At 42.4% G+C, this 22,558-nt stretch overlaps 1 protein-coding gene across 2 annotated transcripts in view; it reads right to left on the bottom strand.

Annotated features, from left to right (window-relative positions):
* Positions 1-22,558, bottom strand: part of Mettl24 (methyltransferase like 24) — a 125,071-nt gene that overhangs the window by 938 nt on the left and 101,575 nt on the right. The gene's annotated exons all lie outside the window — the stretch shown is intronic.

Here is a 22,558-nt window from a genome sequence, read left to right as displayed (position 1 = left end):
CAGAATATATTTTGATCATATTCTGTCTCCTCCCTCAATTCCTCCAAGATTCTCCCCACTTTCTACTCAAGATCCAAAAAAGACAAGTATCACATGTTTTCTCTTATATGTTGATGCTAGTTTTTAAGTTTTAGATGTGTGTGTTTCAATCTGAATAACCAAGTAGCCATCAATGACATAAATTTCCAACTTTACTTCATATTGTTAATGAACAAACAATGAAACATTGTAATAGACGGAGTCAAACTTGGCTTCTTGGTTACCACTTCTTCTGGGGTAGGCTCTGTTTGCTAGCGGCAAGCAGAGGCGCAGCTCCTTTAAGGAACTTCCTGACTCAGTGATAGTGGCAAAAACCATGAGGCTCTTTTAAGACCCTGCTACCAGCATTGTTTGCTGTACCCAGAACCTGGAAACAACCTAAATGCTCCTCAACAAAGAATGGATAAGGAAAATGTGGTACATTTACACAATGGAGTACTACACAGCAGAAAATAATAATGACATCATGAAATTTGCAGGCAAATGGATGGATCTAGAAAACATCATATTGAGTGAGGTAATCCATACCCAGAAAGACAAATAGCATATATACTCATTCACAAGTGGCTTTTAGACATAAAGCAAAGAAAATTAGCCTACAACCCACAATCCCAGAGAACCTAGACAACACCTAGACAATACTGAGGACCCTAAGAGAGACATACATGGATCTACATAGGAAAGAGAAAAACACAAGATCTCCTGAGTAAATTGGGAGCATGGGAACCATGGGAGAGGGTTGAAGGGAAGGGGGAGAAGGGAGAGGAGCAGAGAAAAAAATGTATAGTTCAATAAAATCAATTAAAAAATACATTAAGAAAAAAACAAAAATAACCAACCAAACAAACAAACAGAAAAAAGAGACCCTGCTACCAAACACTTAACTGGGTTTTATGAGCAGCTAGTGGCATGTTACTTGGTGGCAACATGGAATCAGAAACTTCCCAGAGTTGGGTCCAGGGTTCAGGTCTCTGTTCGGGCGCCACTGTAGACTGCCTGGTGGGTCAGTTAGTCTAGGGGTTGTAACCCACCTGGCTGGTCAGTTATTCCAGGGTCCTGGAGAGGCGCTATCTGAAAGACATGGGCGGGAGAGAGGAAGGAGGCCAAGCTAGGTTTGTCAGAGCCTCTGTTTATTAGAGTCATGGTTACAGCTTATACAGCCCCTGGATGAGGAATCTGGGGATGAGATAGGGGGCAGGGGCATGGCCAGGAAGGAATCTTGCAATGATGGTTCCAGCCGGTCGTTGTTCAGGAGGTTACGATTGGTCAGGTCACAATTCCTCGGTCAGGAAGTCACAAGTTGACACACCTAGTTCTCTAGATAGTTGAAATGTGGGGCAGGTTCCGCTAACAGATAGCTCTCAAGATAGTTGGGTGTGAGGCTCTCTGCAAACTCCCCAGGGCAATGGTCCCTGCAATAATTTTGGAGGGAAATAGCTCCTGACATGTTACATTGGTAAAGAGGCTCTACTTTTATTCCACAGGAAATGAGAGGCTGCAGATTCATTCTGAGTTAAGAAAAATCAGGTTTGACTAAGGAAGACCCCCAAGAAATCTCTTATGGGAATGGATGGCCCAGATGACCCAACATTTCAGAGCACCTCTGTCATAGTTTCCTCTGAGTTCTACATCCAGAACAGTTTCAAGGCTACTGACTGAGATGGATCAGTCACACAAAATATCCCAGTCAGGACTTGAACATAATTCTAAGTTTCCTCAGAGTCCATATAAGATTGCCAGTGCCCCCAGTCAACAGGGAACAGTCTAGAGAACTATGCCCAAATTCTAAAATATTGTTTAAGAATGTTGGTTTTCATTTAAAGGAGGTTAGTTACAAGTTGTTATTGGTCATAGTCAAATTTTTTATAAACGAAAAAGGGGGATATGATACAGAAATGATGGAAAAAGGGGTAGAATTTTGAGTCTACTTTAACCCAAAAAAGCAACTGTTGATCTCAAAATATTTTACATTGGTATGAATTTTAGTTTATTGATACGAATTTAAAGTCAATTTCATTATACTATATATATATATATACATATTTCTACTCTTGTTTAAGGTATTAGGGTTTATGCAACTCCTTTAAAAATGTAATGTATAATTCAGAAATAAAAATTAATAGTCATCTAAATATTCAAATTTTGTTAGGTATGTTTTCAAGGTCATACACAGATATATTTAGATAGATGATCTTCAAACACTTCAAAGACCTACAGAATATGGCATTTAACATGTTTAATAACCTAAGACTTTCCATGAACATGAGACATGTCTGATCCTGGCAACACCAATCCACTTCAGAGAAGATGATGTGTATTGAAAAAACTCCATATGGAGTTTACTTTCTTCATGGCAAAAGTTAGGCACTGGGCAAGAAACTGCCCTTGCCTCAGCTGCTGACAGTACACTGGCCAAACTGGACAAGTAGGACACAAAGGAAAGTAACTGATCACTTTGCCAAGACAAGGAAGGACAGTCCTTCAAAAATTGTGCTTCACAGAAAAGTCTGTCAGATATGCTAAGCCTGTAGGCCAGAGTTGGATGCCCCAACTTTGCAGAGGAACCTTGGGTGACTACCCAGGCAGCTGAAGTCCCTCCCATTAGACAACAGTTCACCCTTCTGAGGTCTTTGATGAAGTTGAAGACTAGGTAGTCAAAATTATAATTTTTCTTAATTATGGTAAAAGATAAATTAGATGTGAAACTTTAAACTTGCCAAGATAGGATAGATAATAGAATATTTTTTTCTAATTTTGTCAAATACAAATGGACTCAATCGTCTTACTTAATAACTGTTTTGTTGCATATAATTTTGCTACGTTAAGGCTAAAACCTTCCTTTTTAATTAGACAAAAGGGGAAATGCTGTGGATTTGCTCATTGTTAAATAAAAGCTGATTGGACGATAGCTGGGCAAGAAGAGATTGAGTGAGAAAGACAGACTAGGAGAATTCTGGGAAGAGGAAGGGCAGAGTCTGGAGACGTTGGCCAGATGCAGAGAAAGCAAGATGGGCTTACCATACTGAGAAAAATCACCACCATGTGTCAGAGCATAAGTAAGAAGTATGGGTTAACTTAAAATGTAAGAGCTAGTTAATAATAAGCTTGGGTATTTATAAATGATATAAGCTTCTGTGTGGTAATTTGGAAAGCAGCTGCTGGATATTTGGGACTGAGTGGCTCTGGGATAGGAAACTTCTGATTACAATGGACTCTTGTGCTTTCTGCCCAGTGCCAGCAGATGCCTAAGGAAGAACAGCCAGGGTGCATTCACCATGGTGCCCCATGTCCTACAGTCTTTCCCCATAATCTGCATGCCACTCCAAGGAGCCCAGTCAAGTCTGCTAGCATGGTGGTCATACAGAGGGAAGGACAGAGGGCCATGCCTGCAGGATCATTCCTACAGGTGTTAACCCCTGGAGTCTTCATTAGAATTTGAAGCCTAAGAAAGAGATTTAGGGTTTCTGAGTATTGAAATCATCATTTCACGGTTTCTTTAAAAAATTACAGCCTAGAATAGCATTCTAAAACAAAACAAACAACAACAACAAGCCATGAAATGTCTCCTATTTATTAAATAACATTTACTTCCCACGTAAGATGGAATAAAGGAAGATGGGATGGGAAGGATTATTTTTACAATTAAGTTATGAATCAGCTCCTTTCTGCTGTCTTTGCACAAAATCCATTGGAATTACAGAATCTCCATCACCAGAAATAAATGGGTGTGGCTCTGTGGCAGAGTGCTTTCCTAGGAAACATGAGACCCCTGGTTCTCATGCCCAGCACCACAAAAAAAAAATGTTACCAAGCTACTAATACGTGCCTGACCCCAAGCTAAGTACTTCTGTTTGCAATGTTCATTTAATTACATGTCAACACTAATGGAAGAGTAATTCTGTTAGTGACTGTGGTGGTTGGAATGAGAATGGCCCCATAGGCTCGTATATTTGAATGCTTGGCCATCAGGGAGTGGCGCTCCTTGAGATAGATTAGGAGGTGTGGCCATGTTGGAGGAAGTATGTCACTGGGGGTGGGCTTTGAGGGTTCAAAAGTGCAAGCCCGGCCTAGTGTCTCTCCCTGATGTTTGCCTATCCAGAGGTAGAACTCTCAGCTCCTCCAGCACCATGTCAGCCTGCGTGCCACCACGCTTCCTGCCATAATGAGAACGGACTAAACCTCGGAAACTGTAAGCCAGTCCCCATTAAATACTTCCTTTGTAAGAGTTGCCATGGTCATGGTGTTTCTTCAGAGCAATAGAACACTGACTAAGACAATGACCTTAGTTACCATTAATGAAAACAGACTCAGTCACACAGCTTGGAGAGGCAGTGGTAAAATATGAAGTCTGTGTATCATAGCATGCACATGTGTGTATGTGTGTGCATTTATGCATGCAAGCGAATGTGAATGCATGTATGTGTGTGTGTGCACACGTGTATGTATGCCTATAAACATATATGTGGAAGTCAGAGGTCATCTGGTGTCTCTGCATCTTACTTTTTTCTCTATCTTATTAATTTTTAAGATGAGCTTGCTTGTTAAAGCTAGAGTTCATGTTTGGGGCTAAACATAGCATGCACATGTGTGTATGTGTGTGCATTTATGCATGCAAGCGAATGTGAATGCATGTATGTGTGTGTGTGCACACGTGTATGTATGCCTATAAACATATATGTGGAAGTCAGAGGTCATCTGGTGTCTCTGCATCTTACTTTTTTCTCTATCTTATTAATTTTTAAGATGAGCTTGCTTGTTAAAGCTAGAGTTCATGTTTGGGGCTAAACTGGCTGGCCAGTGAGCCCAGGAATCATCCTATCTGCACCCCAAGGATCCCCTTCACCCAGAACTGGGATTATAGATGCCACCACACCCAGTATTTATATGGGTGCTGGGGTTCTCGACTCAGGTCCTCAAGCTTGCAAGGCAGGCACTTTTGCAACAAAACCATCTCTAGCTTCCCGTATGTTCTAAGCATTAAAGAGCACTATCCTTCCAGTAAGCCACAACAGGAAAGAGTAACAACATTCCAAGGAGCCTTGGCCTTAGAAAACCAAGCGCTGCTGGGAGACTGAATGTGGGTCAGTGAGGTGCTTGAATCAGTATCATTGGATTTTCAGAGCACTTTGTAAAATGGGTAATTTCGCCCCATGGAAGTCTGACGACATCAGACACAATGCTTGCTGGAATGGAAGGAAACATTCAAAGGAACAGAGGCTGGAGTCCCAGGCACTTTGGCTCCCCAGGAGGCTGCTGGCCAGAGTCACTACGATCTGGCTCTGCAGAATTGAGACTGTCTTTGCGGCTTTATAAACGTGGGTGGACAACACCAAATCCAGACATGTTCACCCTTTCCTGCCAGCGCCGTCTGAACGGTAGGTTTTCCAGATGGTGTTACCATGTGCGAGTCCCACAGCCTTGGAGGTAGGCGTTCTTTGAGTGCTCTCAGAATTGCACGGAGGAGAAGGAGCATAGACATCACATGTAATTGCCACAAAAAAGTGGGCATGAGACCTGCAACACACGCTTAGCACTCTTTGGTTCTATTTTGTTTTGTTTTTCGAGACAGGGTTTTCTCTGTGTAATAGCCCTAGCTATCCTGGAACTAGATCTTTAGACCAGGCTAGCCTCCAACCCACAGAGATCCACCTGCCTCTGTCTCCCGAGTCCTAGGATTAAAGGAGTTCCACCTTTGACCGGCTACACTTGGCACTCTTGATTAGATGTACTGGAACCAAGAACAGAGAGGTCTTAGGAAAGTCAATGTCTGCAAACTGCCTGTGGTCAGTGGTTTCAAAACAAATGGAAAAGGTGAAAAACGACATTTTCTTCCTGAAAGTAGCTGAGCAAAGATAGGTCCACGGGAATACGGTCCAGGATAAATTAATTCTAATGAATTGGACCCAAGGGAATTAATTCCCTCTATTTTACATTTCAATTGCACTGGTACTCCTATAGCCTTGGTTAGTTAACTTGCCAGTTTGGGGCAGAATCTTCCTGGATTAAGAGTAATTAAGTTGTCAAAAGAAATATTTAATCAAAATTTCACAAAATGTCCTAATGGGTAGAGAATGCACTCAAAATTCATTGATCAGCATGTGTTGTACTGAGTCACACAAGCCAAGAATTTCTTAGCTTCCTTGCGGACATATTTCCCCCACAGACTTAGGTTTTCTGCGAGTTTGGATACGATGAACAACAAACACAAATCAGAATGTGAAAAGGACAGGGTAGGGTAGGGAGGCAGCACAGCACAATAGAGTCGACTGCTTAGCAAACAGGAGGAGGAAAAAACAAAACCAAACAAAAACAAAAAAACAAACAAGGAAGTCAGGAGTGGGTGCATGGGGAGGCAGGCTAAAGTTCATTACCTTGACATTGAGCTGAAAACTCTACTGGTAAAGATACAACAGAATATATCATATATTTTCCAGACAAATTCTAGAGGTGTATTTAACATGTGTATGGGTGTTTTGGCTGCATTATCTATGTGCACCATAGAGGTCAGAAGAGAAAATTAGAGCCCTTGGAACTGGATATGAGGATGGTCGTGAACAGGGATGCTGGGGACCAAACCTGGGTCCTCTACAAGAGCAGCGAGTTCTTTTTACTGCTGAACAATCTTTCTACCCCTCACCCCAACATATTTTAAATAAATTATCCACCAGAAGTTATAGGCAACCAGAACAGAACCAAATACAGTTAAATTGTAGCAATATATACTTGCTTCCGAAATGCAGTTCTTATTCACTTGATAAAAATGTCTTCTAAAAGCAAACCGTATGCTAAGTATGACAACACCCTTACCTTCTCTGCCCCAGTGATGCAGAGTCCCTGCTAACTCAGCCTTCCAGCGGTGTGGCCTGCAGTTGCCCACCGCTCTTCCCGGCCTCCTTCCTGAGAGCACAGCCAGCAGAAGCCCAGTGAGTAAAGCCGTATCTCCTCTCCCATCATGCACTTCCTTTTGCTGGCATTTCAGAATGTCCCGTTACCATGAACAGTTTTGCAAATGTAATTTTCATTATCACCGCAAAATGCAGACAATATTATTGTTATTATAAAGCACTAAAGGTTTCTGGGTAAGATATGCCACATTTAAGATTCTAATACCAGCTTGGAACAATTATGGCACCCCAAATCATGCAAATGATTGTATTTGGATAATCCAAGAGCCAAGCCTAACATAGTTGGGTTAAATAATGTTTCTTGTGAAAAACAAGTAAGTGACAATGTCTAGGAAACTCTGGAATAAGTAATGACATATTTTTGGTAGGAGGGTCTCAAAGAGGTTGGAAGAAACAATCTGTCTGGTATCATTTCAAAGGTATTGAAGAGGTCCTAGTGTCAAAAATCATCTCCTTTCCTAACACCTCAAATATCCAATAAGTTGCTTTTCACACAACTTTCTGAAGAACTGAGAGTTTTAATTTTAACTGGATTGAAATGTGATACCTTCTGGCAACATCCTCACTAAGGGTACAAGCCTATGCCTGGGCTGATCCACCCGGATCACTGCTGATCCATGATCCCTCTCCAGGATGACATGAAGGGAGAGGAAGTGGGCTGTGCACCTGAGTGAGCTTTGTAGGTTGCCATAGCAAAGAGCAACAGACCGGTAACCTAAAATTTGATGTTTGTCATCTCATCGTCACAGCATCTGAAAGTCCATGTTTCTCCCTAGAGGAGAAACTGGTCCTACCTCTCTCCAGGCTTGGCAATGTGGCATTCTTAGCATCTGCATCACCTGGTCTCTGCCTGTACCTTCTCATGACAGTCTCTGTGTGCCTGTATCCGTGTCTGGGTCCAAATTTTCCCTTTCATAGAGGCTTCAGCCATTTTGGATTCGAGTCAAGCATGCTCTCTTATGATTTCATTTTAGGCAATACATCTGCAACAACCATATTTCCAAACAAGGCCAGGTTCTGAAGTGCCAGAGAAGCAGGATTTAACTGGTAACATTGCTCAAGGCAGCCACAGCAACGGTGCTTTTGCTAGACAGTATGGACTCAGGAGTCACTGCTTAGACAGCAGGGCCTGTTAAAGTCAGCCAAAGGTAGCAACTATCTAAGGCAATCATGACTGTCACTCTGCCAGTCACAACATCAGCCAACACTGGCAGCTTCATCCTTGCAAACCAGGCAAATCAAACAATCTTGAAGGCCAACCAAAATCACCATGGAAACATGCCCATATCTCATTTCCCTGGTTCTTTTTGCCATGCAAGCAAGTACAACCTGCTTGGGGCACTTTCCCACTCCCCGAAGACATCCCTCCCTGTCCCTCTGTAAGTAACCCTTCAGGTTCACAGCATCCTTTTATCTACAGGTCTTCGACTAAGCTTATTTTTAACAGGTCTCCCAGTAGGATGAGCAGATTTGGCTCATGCTGGCTACCTTTGAAGAGGGCAATAATGGGAGCTATGCCTTTCAAGTAAAAGCCTAGTCTGGATGTCAAAATTCCTTTGCATTCTATCAGTCAAAACAAACCACAAAGCCAACTCAGAGGTTAGAAAAGACAATAGAGTCTAGCCACAGAGGGAAGAAGGAACAAGCATGAGGAGGGGCGGGGAGGGAGGAGCTGTTCATGGCCACCTTTGCAGATGATTGGCCTCAGTGATTAAAAGCAATTGTACTTTATGCAAATCCATAAATGAACTATGGTATTGTCAATGTTGGCGTAGATACAGATATTTAATAGACATGCGCAATCAAGGTGTTCAGTATCACACCTGGAAACAAGGTCTGTTGGCATGCATGTGGAGTATTTTCTTGATGGCTATTGATGTGGGATACCCAGTCCACTGTGGGCAGTACCATCCCTATGCAGGTGTACCTGAGCTAAGTAAGAAAGGTAGCTGAATATAAGCCTGTGTACAAGCCAGTAAGCAGTGAGCCTCCATGGTGTCTTGTAGTAGGAGCTGCGGGCTGTGTTCCTGCCTAGCTTATGCCCCGAAATAACAACACACAAACTGTATTCTTTTAAACACTGCTTGGCCCATTATATCTAGCCTCTTCTTGGCTATCTCTTGTACCTGGACTAGCCCATTTCTAATAATGTGTGTATCACCCCAAGATGCGCTTACCAGGAAGATTCTAGCCTACGTCCATCCTGGGTCGGAGTTGCATCGCATCTGCTCCAGAGAGCAGAGCTATCAAGTCTAAGCTCACTTCCTCTTCCTCCCAGCAGTCTGTTCTGTTTACTCCACCCACCTATGTTCTAACCAATAAAATGGGCCAAGACAGTTTCTTTATTAGCCAATGACCTTCCTCCATCAGTGTCTCCTTCAGTTCCTGCCTCCAGCTCCTTCCCTGACTTCCCTCAATGATGGCGGATAACCTGTAACCCAAATAAACCCTCTCTTTCCCCAAATTCCTCTTGGTCAGTATTTTATCAAAGTGACAAGTGGCAAACTAGCACAATTATTGTTAAGGAAGTAACATTAATTATAAGTGACATTTGCTCATAGAATCAACTTTTCTTGGACCTTAACAGAGAACCTGGGATACCCAACGAATTAGGATAACTGATAAAACATGGAGGAGAGACGGAGACATGGTAACACACTGCTGCATTCCCCATCACTCTAAAGGCTCAGGCATGAAGATTGGAGGCTTGAATATACAGCTATGCTACATTAGCAAGACCCTATTTTGATTTTTTTAAAAAAAGAAAGAAACCTAAGAAAGGCAACCAAAGCATGTTTTTATTTCTTAAGTGGTTAATTTATTTTCTGTATTTCACAAGTAAAATGTTGGAAGGGCTATTTGACAAACTAGTATCATCTGCCAATGCTACAGACATTTTTAATAAAAACAAAAGCATCCGCTGGTGGCCCTTATAATCTAGGCCAAGTGTCCTGTTGCATAGCAAATAGAGGCAGATTTGGAAAACATCATACTTGGAGGAATAAATTGTTATCTTTAAATTACCACTTGCTTGATAAACAACACCATGCAAACATTTTAATGGCTATTGCAACTGTAAGGGATTTGTAGAATAAACCCTGCAGCTCTAGCTCCAGGGAGAGCAAAGATGATGAAACAATATGCCAATCAGTGCTCTTCTCTGGGGCTTCTTTGATCAAGGCTTTACGATAGGTACAGAAGAGAGTTGGGACAGGGACACAAGGGAGGGTGGCTGTGCATGCTGAGTTAGAGTCGGGACAGTGGAACGCATTATCCCAATCAAGATGATCTTTTAGAAAAATTAGATTGTCCTAAATTGTGACACAAGGGAAAGAATATTAAACATGAATAATTTGTTAGTCTAAGTGCCATTTAGTAAGTGGCAGAGGCGGGCTTTGGGCAAACACAGTGAAAATCAGATGAGATGAAAAACAACAACTAAGTGTGAGGGATACATGTGATTGATGGAGACTGTGCTGGGGCCTCCAGAGAAGGGCCTTTCAGAGCCACTCTGAGATGTTCCACCACAGTCACCAGCTTCTGGCCTCTAGGCACCAAGTGGAGAGCACTTCTTAAGTGGACATTACATTTCTGCTTTGATAAAGCTTCATTATATTTATATTAATAATGCAAATCTGATTTATTAAAAGATCTCAATAAATATTCAGAGATAGCACTTCTATTATACAAATTTAAAATGAACTCTGTGTGTTGAAGCAACAGGTGGAAGCCACATTGACTTACTTTGTCTTTTATTTTTTATTTTTTGGGGGGTTTTCTAAGACAGGGTTTTTCCATGTAACAGCCCTAGCTGTCCTGGAACTAGCTCTTGTAGACCAGGCTGGCCTCAAACTCACAGAGATCTGTCTGCCTCTGCCTCCTGAGTGCTGGGATTAAAGGCGTGCACCGCCATTGTCCCTCTTTGTCTTAAGTACTTTAGAAGTAATCTTAAACCAGCAACATTGGTCTCTTCAACAATTTGGAGGCTATGAGCATGCTAATTCCAAGTCATCAAACAGTCTTGCTCCAGCTTGCCAAGAATTCTGATAGTTAGATGTATCTTTCAAGAAGAAATATTTCTCCTAACTACACAATTGCAAGCAGGAACTACTAAGCATGAGACAGTTAAGTGTAGGCTTTGGCCAATTTTCATGTCCTAAATTGTGGCATAGGGGAAAGGATGCTAAACTTGAAAAATTCTTCAGACTAAACACCATTTAGTAAGTAGGAGGTAGGTTAAATGCTAGCATTTTGTTTCTACAAATTAAAACCCAAGCGCTTGTCATATTTGTCACAGCCGACGGGAGTCAGTGTCATGGTCAGCAATGGCGTGGCCTCTGATCTTTCAGATTAATCTTCAGATACATATGCCATATGAAAGTTCACAGTACCCATGAAAAACAAACGACACTGTGCTTGACAGTTTCATGTCCACTCAACACAAGCTAGAGTCGTCTGAGAGAAGGGAACCTCGGTTAAGAAAATGCTTCTATAAGAGGGGCTCAGAGACAAGCCCATTGAGCATTTTCTTAGTTAGTGATTGATGGGGAGGGCCCAGCTCATTGTGGGTGGTGGCATCCCTAGGCTGTTGGTTCTAGGTTCTGTAAGAAAGCAGGCTGAGCAAGCCATGGGGAGCAAGCCAGTAAGCAGCATCCTTTCATGGCCTCTGCATCAGCTCCTGCCTCCAGGATTCTGCCCTGTTTGAGGTTCTGTCCTGACTTCTTTCAACGATGAACAGTGATATGGAAGTGTAAGCCAAATAAACTTACTTTGATCATGGAGTTTCATCACAGAAATAGAAAACTAAACAAAAACACTCACTAAACACAGAAATTCTACTCGGGAATATTTTAAATTCTACAATCAATCCTATGATGAGTTATATCCACCTTAGTGTAATCTACTTGCCTTCAGTGCAGATTTGTGTGCATGTAATAGAATTGTGGAATTACAGATGAGCACAGTACTAAGTCACTCTTCTGCCTTTACAGTGGGTAAGCAGGACAACCATCAGCTTTATGGCATAGGGCTGTGGACAAGGCGCTAAACTATATGGAACCACGTTCTTAAGATGGTGCCTGGTCCAAACAAGGGGAGGCCTCATAGAAGTCAAAATGAAGCTCACAGTAGCAGCAGCAGAGGCTGCTGACCCCAGTGTGCTGTACCCTGTCAACGTGAAGAAAGAACTGGAAGGGAATGGCAATTCTGCCCAATAAAGTCTGTGAACATTTCATCTGCTACAACTACAAGGGAACTTAAATTTGTGTTTCATTTACATGAAACTTATAGAAATAAATACCTATATATTTTAATAGGAATGAAATTTTTTACCTATCATACAAATTACTGTAATTGTAATTATCTTAACTCACCATAATTACTTAAGATTATTTACCAGACTTCATCTTGACATAGCTTCCTGGGCGAGCCTTTCAATTACTTGTTTCATTACATTTTCCTTAGGGATTAGAGTGTGACTCAGGGCCAGAGCGCTTGGTTAGTGTGGGTGAGTCCAGAGGCTTGATCCTCAGCATCACAAGAAACCTACAGAAATCCTTTCACTTAAGCAAATTCAAAGATTAAAGGTGTAGATGTGTATGCTTTATAAAGTGAATACCCAAAATTATGAGGCAAAGGCGAAAAGAGACAGAGATAGTGGTTGTAATTCCAGCACTAAGGAATTTGAGGCAGGAGGATTAATTTAAGTCCAAGACATCCCTGAAATATATGAGTTTCAGACTGGCCTGGGCTACACAGTGAGAACCTACTCTAACAGACAAATAGAACAACACCCCCCCTAAAAATAATTAAAACAAAAGAAAAGAAAAGTGTATGGTAAAAGAGGTAGGCAAAATCTAGAGAATTTTACTCCAACATCCCTAAAGTTAAGCATGGAAGTAAAAAGATCCTGCATTTAGAGTATTTTCATAAACTATAGGAATTGCAACTTTCCTAAAAGTCAAAATGCAATGCTGTGTGTATAACAAATGATGTCTAAGCACCATTTCATACATGCACAAGGCCATAAAGAACCATGAGTATCAGCAGCAGAGGAAAGACCCCAGCCCTGCGGCTGACTGAACAAAGTGTGGAGTGCAGGTTAGCTTTTCTGTCAGTGTGGTACAAGTTTGAGTCAGCTGTGAAGAGCAAACTTCAGCTGAGAAGCAGCTCCCATCAAATTGGCCTGTAGCAAGTCCATGGTGCATTTCCTGATCAATGACAGATCTGGGAGAACCCAGCCCACCTGTAGGGAGAGCCACCCCTGGGGTTGGTCTCGGGTTGTATAAGAAAGCAAACTGAGCAAGCTGGAGGAGCCAGGAAGCAGCATTCCCCCTGTGGTCTTTGCTCCAGTTCCTGCCTTAGAGGAATTCCCTTCACGATCAGAAAATGTAAGCCAAATAAAGCCTTCCCTAAACCATGCTGTTTTGGTCATTTGCACTTATCACAGCAACAGAAAGCACACTAGGGTATTTTGTATTATATAAACCCATTATAAACTATTATATTTTAATTGTGTGTGTATGTGTATGCACGATGTATATGTATGAGCATGTATGCCATATGCACATATGTGGCAGTCAGAGTACAAATTTGTGGAGTTGGTTCTCTCCTTCCACTTTTATGTCGGTCCCTGGGATCAAACTCAGGTCTCCAGGCTTGTTTGACAAAAACCTCTACCTGCTGAGCCATCTCCCACCCCACAAAACTGTTGCTATTCCAGAAGCTGCAATGGTATACTGCACAGGAACTCTTGTGTCTCTGGTTGGCACGTGATCTACTTTCTAACATGTGAAATAAATATAGGCATTTTAAAAGAGTTTTGTACAGAACTATTGGATTTACAAAAATGGCACAGAAGAGAGCACAACAGTCCATTCACATGGAAATCCCATTCACATCTGCAATAGTGAGAACTATCCTAAAGTGAAGAGCCGGTGGGAGACAGTAGCTAACAATGCCCTTCACACCCTGACATACATTCTGCATATCCAATGGGCAAGTGGCTCCCAAGTGAACCTACTATTAAAGCTGAGATGTCTTTAAGGCCATTCTTTTTTATTTTATTTTTTTTGTGTTTGAATAATGGATCTTTCTTCTAACTTGTGGACTTCTGTTTTAGCAAATACAAAAGAAATAAATACAGCAGAAGGTATATCAAAAAAGAGTACCATATGAAGGTATAATCACAATGAAGGAAAGCCAAAACATTAAAACTGCAAAACTTGGGGCAGGGGGTGATGGCTCAGCAGTCACAAGCAATGGCTGTTCTTCCAAAGGACCCAAGTTCAGCTTCTAACATCCACATGGCAGCTCAACCATCTGTTGCTCAAGATTGGGACCATCTGATGGCCTCTGTGACCACCAGGCACAAGCATGGTGCGCTTACATAGAAGCAGGCAAAACACTCACATACATAAAATAAAATAAGCCAGTAGCTCCCTAGCAACCGAGGATGTTTACCATGGAGGAAGGGCCTGAGGAGTGAAAATGTGATTTCCAGAAGCCTCTGCCTCATTGCGCCACAGCAGGGGATTACTGGTTTTAATCTTTACTTTAGGCATGTTTTAATTCCCAGAAACTGATATGTTTGCCCCATGCTCTTTTAGATCAGGATGGCTTCAAACTCTCTGTGTAGGCAGTGGGGATGACCTTGTCCTGATCCTCCTTCCTCCGCTCCCTGAACACTGCCATAAGCAAGCACTCCCATGCCAGGTTTTGTGTCCTGTTGGAGACTGAACCCGGAGCTTCATGGAAGGCAAGCACCATACCAGCTGAGTGAGTAGTAGAGCTGTCTACAGTCCTTACTTACATCCCTATTCATTTCTCTGCTGAGACTATCTTCGTGACTTCAGTGGACATGGCACCCTTTTGCACACAAGACACAGGGGAATGATACAATTACCTGTTCTCCAGTGTCTCCGGATCACCTTCTATAGTATATGTTTATACACTGTGCTGGCTAGTTTTATGTCAACTTGACACAAACTAAAATCATCAGAAAGGAGGAAGCAGGGTCTTCTTTCTATGTGTTGCTTTCATTGGATAAATAAAGAGACTGCCTTGGCCTTTTGATAGGACAGCAGATTAAATAGGTGGAGTAGACCAAACAGAATGCTGGGAGAAAGAAGCAGAGTCAGGCAGACGCCATGCATCTCCAACCCGAAACGGATGTAGGTTAGGATCTTTCCCGGTAAGCCACAGCCTCGTGGTGACATACAGATTATTAGAAATAGGTTGAATCAAGATGTGAGAGTTAGCCAAGAAGAGGCTAGAGATAATGGGCCAGGCAGTGTTTAAATGAATACAGTTTTCATGTAATTATTTTGATGATTAGCCAGGCGGCTGGGAACTGGGCGGTACACGGCCCGCTTGCCACTCATCTTTGCAACAGAACTTCAGTTGAGAAAAAAATTCTCTGTAAAATAAGGCTGCAGGCAAGCCTATAGGGAATTTTCTGAATTAGTGGTTGATGGGGAGGGCCAACCCATTGTGGGTGGTGCCATCCCTGGGCTGGTGGTTCTATAAGAAAGCAGGCTGAGCAAGCATGAAGAACAAGCCAGTAAGCAGCACCCCTCCATGACCTCTGCATCTGCTCCTGCATCCAAGTTCCTGCCTGTTTTGAATTGCTGTCCTGACTTTCTTCACTACAATACTGGTATGGAATTGGAAGCCAAATAAAGTCTTCCCTCCCTAAGTTGCTTTGGTCATGGTGTTTCATCACAGCCTTGATGACCCTGACTAACATACACTTTGCCTTAGACTGCCAGGGTTTCTATGAAAATCCCACTGACTAGGTGGCTTGAACAGTAGAAACACGTCCTCAAGGCCCTGGGGTGGAGGTGTCAGGAGGGCCAGTTTCTTCCTAAAACCTCTCTGGTTGGCTTACAGATAGCTGCCCTGACACGCTGCTTTTCTTCTGGGACTCCTAGCAGCTCTTGCTTTCTTATAAAGAAGCCGGTCATATTGGACTGGCTCCTTGCCCCCTTAAGAACTCATTTGACCCTTTCACCTCCTTAAAGGCCTATGTTCAAATGCACTGGGAATTCAGGACTTCAATCTATAAACGTAGAGAAAGGCACAGTTTTAGGCGTAATATATAAAATATGTGTTCTTTGAAGTGCTTTATCTAGAGGCAACCATTGTCTTCACAGACAAGTCAACTATACCCTTGTTTCTGTTTTAGTCAGCAACTGTTTCTCCTCCATTGTTAATGGCCAGCTCTGATTCTAGGTCTTACACATCCAAGTCACAAAGGAATTGAAGGTGAGTGCAGAGACTGTGGGAGATATTCATTTCAGCCTCATATGAATGAGGCCTCGACGCTCCCTTCAAATAGAGGCAATGCCAGGTTTGTTCCCCACGGTGAACGTCATAGACCGGCAGTCCATGCAGTCACATGGACCTCACACACAAAGTGTCCTAAGCTTGCTCTGTGCTCGGCTATGGCTTCCTGGAAAGCCTTAATTCATTCGAACAAGAGACTCTTCATCTCACTGCTGCTCACATCTTGTAACTGACACCCTTGAGTCCTGCTGACCTTGTGACAGGATGGGCTCATATATCTTGCTGGAGCCCCTGCCAGGGCCACAGAAGATAACGCAACTTCTACCTCACTCGCCGATACTTTTATTCTTAGAAAACAGCCACTGTGAGAACCTTCAACCAGCAAGTGAATGAAGCAGATGCAGACATCCACAGAAGAGCATTGGGCTGAGCTCCCAAAGTCCAGTGGAGTGAATGAGAATATGAGCAAAGGAGTCAAGACCATGATGGGGATACCCACTGAAACAGCTTACCTGAGCTAATGGGCACTCACTGATTTCTGCCTGACAGCTGGGGAACCAGCATAGGATCAAAATAGGCCGTCTGAATGTGGGTGACAGTTGTATGGCTGGGGCAGACTGTGGGACCACTGGCAGTGAGACCAGGATTCATCCCTACTGCTTGTACTGGCTTTTTGGAACATATTCTCTTTGGAGGGATACCTGGCCCAGCCTAGATATAGTGGGGAGGGCCTTGGTCCAGTATCAAAGCAATGTGCTAGACTTTATTGACTTTCAATGGGAATCCTTACTCACTCTGAGGAGTGCGTGGGGGTGGGGAGGAAAGTGGAGGGAGCAAGAGGAGGGGAGGGAGTGGGAACTGGGATTGATTGGTATGCAAAATGAGAAAAGATAGTGTTTTAAAAAAAACAAATAGAAAGGAAGAAAGACTAGCCACTGTGCACAGTGTCTGCCCTTCACTGAGAAAGTTCTGAGAATGTTCACATGACTGGCCCTAGCAAAGACATCATTTGGAGAGAGAGAACCGCTTCAAAAAGAGTCAGATACCTGACTCCTGACCACAAGATCCTGAGCCAGAGGCATCCAGCAGAATGCTTCCAAAACTTTGGCCCACATGAATGGTGAGAGTTGTTAACTGATTAGGTTGTAGAGTTTGTGAGCTCTTTCATTTATACCACCATCAGCAACTAAAAGAGAATGCAAATGCTACTCACAGATATCCTTTTGAAACTTGATGGTTAGTAGCACTATTAAAATTCTATATACTTCAAATCTGCAATTTCTAGAAATTTAATATGTATTTTACAAAATTATTAAATAATAAATTATAATCATTTTAAAAGTTCAACTCAATCAAGCGAAAGAAGCAGATTTTTTAAAAAAAATGTTTCATGAGCTTAAAATTTCTCCAGAACTATAAGTGCCCACACATTAAAGAGTACAACCTATGTGAGCATGGCTGAAACATGATATTTTTACACAAAACTGGAATTAATGCTTTACCTGTTTTGATATCTGCTGTGCTGGGGATTGGACCCAGAGTTCGTATGTTAGGTTAATGTGGTACTCTTGAGGTCCACCTCCAGCCTCAAAATTGCTTCGTAATGTGACAGATCATGAATGGATTTCCACATGAGTGAATTTTTGTCTGAAATGTTTTCTCCAGCTAAGCCTCTGAGTCCCTCATCAGACTCAGACTGGGGTGATGAGGGTTACAATAGAAATCAGTGGGTGAGATAGTCACACCCTCTGTCTGAACCGGGGTGATGAGGGTTACAGTAGAAATCCATAGGTGAGCTGTTCACACCCCCTGACTGAACTGAGGCAATGAGGGCTATGATAGAAATCAATAGGTGAGCTAGTCACACCCCCTCATTGAGAGCCACGCCCCTTTTATTTCTAATCTAACATTTTCAATCCAAAGGGAAGAAGAAACCCATGTGGAAAAAGAGTACACCTGATTGTTCTTAAGTTTGAAGCCCCCACTTATACTCTTTTTAGGATGGGCTTTATAATGGCTTCATGTTGTGGGAGGTCCTTCTGACTATGTGCTGCTTTTATTGGTTAATAAATAAAGAAACTGGCTTGGCCTATAACAAGATAGAAGGAAGGCGGAGTCAGAGAGACTCCGTGTAGCTCCGCTGGAGACAGACACCTGAGCTTTAGCCAGTAATACTCAGCCACGTGGCGATACACAGATTACTAGAAATGGGTTAAATTAAGATGTAAGAGTCAACCAATAAGAAGCTAGAGCTAATGGGTCAAGCAGTGATTTAATTAATACAGTTTCTGTGTGGTTATTTTGGGGCTAAGTGGTCGGGAACCAACAAGTGACCTTCTTACTACAGCTTCACTTACTTAACCAGTTACCCTTTGGACGCACATTTAAGTTTTATTTCAAAATTGTTAATATTACAAATGGATATGATCAACGAGCTAAGATTTCAGACATGTTCAATGATGTTCTTGGTGTGATTCTCCAGAAGTAGAGGATTAGCCTGTTGCTCCCTCTAGTTCTGCACTTGGGACATTGGGAGACACCAGCTTGTGCTGAGACTCAGAGCAAACAGACCAGACCTAGAGGCTCGTCACTGTAACCAGTCAACACACGGCTCATTGTCTTCCTGTGAGGCCATGTGACACTTTCCCCCCAAATGTGGTACCAAGGATCTCAGGCATGCTGTGTATGCTCTACCACTGGCTTACACCCCAACTCCTCTCTGCAGCATTCTAACCACCTCCCCCCCCCCCGTGTCTGCATGTCACTGGGTCACACCGAAATTTGAATGTCTTTTATAGAAAGAACAAGCAAAATAGGTCAACTTTAACTAAATATTTGATGAGCTATCTATTCGTTTCTTTTGATTTGAATTATTTGAATAAAGATGCTTCCTATATACATAAATTTCTTCCTATATACTAAATTTCAAGGGTACATTTTACTTCCGCCTGGAAAGTGTACGTGCAATTTAAAATTGGCCACTCCCATCAATAATAAAGAGGATTATTCATTAATCAAAGTCTGTGACTAGGAGCTGAAGCTACATAAGTAACCCCAACAAATTGTCCATATGTACCCCAGCTTCCCACCACCTAGCTAAGTCAAGGGGTGGTCCACTCCGGTCAGCACAATTCTGACTTCATCAGCCACTGCCTGCACTTGAGGCTTAGAGCATACACAATGTGATACTTACAGAATTCTTCATTTTGTAAAAGATTCCTGAAAGAAGTGTACAAATTGATTGTAATTAATCTCATATTTTAATTGCCATTTGACTCTACTTATGAATATTTTAAAACTTAAATTATCATCAACCATTTACCATCCTAGGAAATCAAGATATACTAATTCTCTATAATTATTACAGTTTGGGTCAATATTCAATCAGAATTTACAAGTATGAATTCTTCTTCCTTTTTAGTTTAATTTTAAAAAGTAGCTGTTTAATGATAAAATAAACCAAAGCTTCTATATATCAAGTCTACTAAAAGGAAGATAAATACACACCTAGAAAACCGATGCTAGACACACGAGAACAGGATTGTATTGTAGAAAAACAGAACAAGCTATCCTTTATTTTTTTTTTATATAAGCAAGAGAATTAAAAGTCTCCTCTGGAGCTTCAAACCCACTAAATCTAGTCCAATTAGCACTGCCAGCCACCCGAGATGTAACTCCGCAAAATCTCTGCTGCCACTAGGAAAAGCGAGGCAAGGTTTGCCCTGCTCATAATGAGAAGCACTGAGGGTCACTCTAAGCTAATCTGAGACCAATTCTGAACTAATAATAAAGGAAAATATTTCCACGTGGTAAGCCGCTCTCAGCAACAACCCCTGCAGCGAGCAGCACACTGGCAATTTAAAAGGAAATGAAGACAACATTTACAAAGGTTTCCCCTGATGTCCAGCTTGATGGAAGGATCCAACCTGAGGCTATCAGGCAAGACAAAATCAGGCAGAAGGTAGCTGCAGAACCAAGGACAGAGCTAGGTAACTTCTTCCTGCCTGTCTCCTTAGGATGCTGATAACAGCGCGGAGGTCTGTAAGATCAGAACTCAATGCCTAAAAGTTACATCCCCCTGGTTCTTCTATTCTTCTGATGTATTGCATTGATGCAAACATTATAAATTATTTCTAATATGAGGAAGCACTCATCCATAGAAGTAAGTTCCTGGAATTTAAAAGGAAATAAGGCTAAATGTTTACAAGCACTTACTTGGCCAGGTAAGTAAGCTTTACTAAGATTTCAAGCTGAGCTTAAATGAATAGATGATCAAATAAATAACCAAGTTAGGTTATTAATAGGTTATCTTTAATAACCTATTAAAAATACTCTCCAGAAAGATATTCTTTGCTTGTTGGATCTGTGCAGACCCCAGAACATGCTTGGGTCTATGGACACCAAACGTGGCCCAAATGCAAGAAATGCCCAGAACTAATTCAGAGGAAAACAAAATGAACTTACTGAGTATTAAGATTGTTAAAAAGGGCTAGCCAGCAAGGAGATCTGACCTTGGTACCAGAAGATCCATCAGTGGGAACCTTCATCTGGCGATGGATGGAGATAGAGACAGAGACCCACATTGGAGCACCAGACTGAGCTCCCAAGGTCCAAATGAGGAGCAGAAGGAGGGAGAACATGAGCAAGGAAGTCAGGACCACGAGGGGTGCACTCACCCACGGAGACAGTGGGGCTGATCTATTGGAAGCTCACCAAGGCCAGCTGGACTGGGACTGAAAAAGCATGGGATAAAACCGGACTCTCTGAGCATGGTGGATAATGAGGGCTGATGAGTAGCCAAGGACAATGGCACTGGGTTTTGATCCTACTTAATGTGCTGGCTTTGTGGAAGCCTAGCCAGTTTGGATGCTCACCTTCCTAGACCCGGATGGAGGGGAGAGGACCTTGGATTTCCCACAGGACAGGGAACCCTGACTGCTCTTTGGACTGGAGAGGGAGGGGGAGAGGAGTGGGGAGGGAAATGGGAGGCGGGGAGGAGGTGGAAATTTTTAATAAAAAAATTGTTTAAAAGGTCATTTTGAAATCTAAGGAGAAACATCCTTTGGATGAAAATGAGAAAGAGATTAGCTAGAGTCAAATGCAGAAAATATGAATGGATGTGAGTATGTGCACATGCCTGCACACAAACATGTGTACAAACACACAATTAAATAACACCACATGGGAAAATCACCTCAAGATTATTTCCTCTGGGCTCGGTAGAAGAGATAAAGGACTCAGGGATGCTGCTCATCTGTGCTGCGTTGTGAATAACCATTCATTGTATGTGCCAATGTCCCAGTTGCTCCTCAGCATCTCAAGTGCTCTGTAACTGTACCTGGCAGGTGGCTACCGTGGCTACATGCTCTGTTTTCACACAGTGGATCACTGGTGGTGCTGTGTGGAGTCCTGCATACATCCTGATCACATCTGCAGGGCTTCTGTGAACAGTTCTGACTTGGCAGATATGGTGTGATCTGGGTGTTTGTGTTTCTATTTGGAGCCCAGCTGATGGTAATGCTGCCGGTCCAAGGACCAGACTTGGAGAGGCATTGGTGATGACACTGGCTGAGCTGTTCATATGGTGCATGTCCAGGAGTCACCCTCAGCTCAGGCTGATCAGCAGATGCAGAAATCTGTCTGCACGTAAGTGACACTAGGCTGTGGAAGATTGGTGTTTTTTGTTTTGTTTTGTTTTACAATCAATTGCTTTCTAAAGTTGTGATTTCATCAGGACAAAGACCCCTAAACTCAGAGCCCTTCAGTGAGAGAGAGTTGTATTCCCTGAAACTGGGGACAAAAACATATTTGCCACATGAACCTTTTCCTATGACGAGTGTAATGGCTGGGGAACAGGGATCTGAGGCAGATTGTCGAAGAAAAGGGTCTGGGACTCTCTAAGACTGGGAGAAGAACAGAGTTCATACTAGAGGACCATTTGAAGCTAAGCAAGAAGTGCACATGAGATACAACATGAGCCATGAGCACCTGGAGCAGAATCAGGTCCATCAATGACAACAATTGCTATTTTTACTAGTTCTTCATAAAATCTATAATCCAAACAGCATTAGGAGTGTGATTTTTTGGGTAATGGACAGATTTCTCAGTGGTTAGGGACACATACTGCCCTTCCACAGGGCCCGAGTTTGATTCCCAGCACCCACACCAAGCTGCTCACAACCACACGTACCTTCAGGGGATCTGACTCCCTTTCCTGGCCTTCTGGGCATCTACACTCACACATTCTCAGACCCACACAGAGACACAACTGTAATCACATACTTAAAAATTAAAAATAAAGTTTTAAATGAGTGTCTAATGTAAGCCAA

This window comes from Microtus oregoni, unplaced genomic scaffold (genome assembly GCF_018167655.1).
Source record: "Microtus oregoni isolate MIOR12 unplaced genomic scaffold, Mior012 000006F_ref0000085, whole genome shotgun sequence".
Taxonomy (NCBI): Eukaryota; Metazoa; Chordata; class Mammalia; order Rodentia; family Cricetidae; genus Microtus; species Microtus oregoni.
This window is presented reverse-complemented; position numbering and strand designations above follow the sequence as displayed.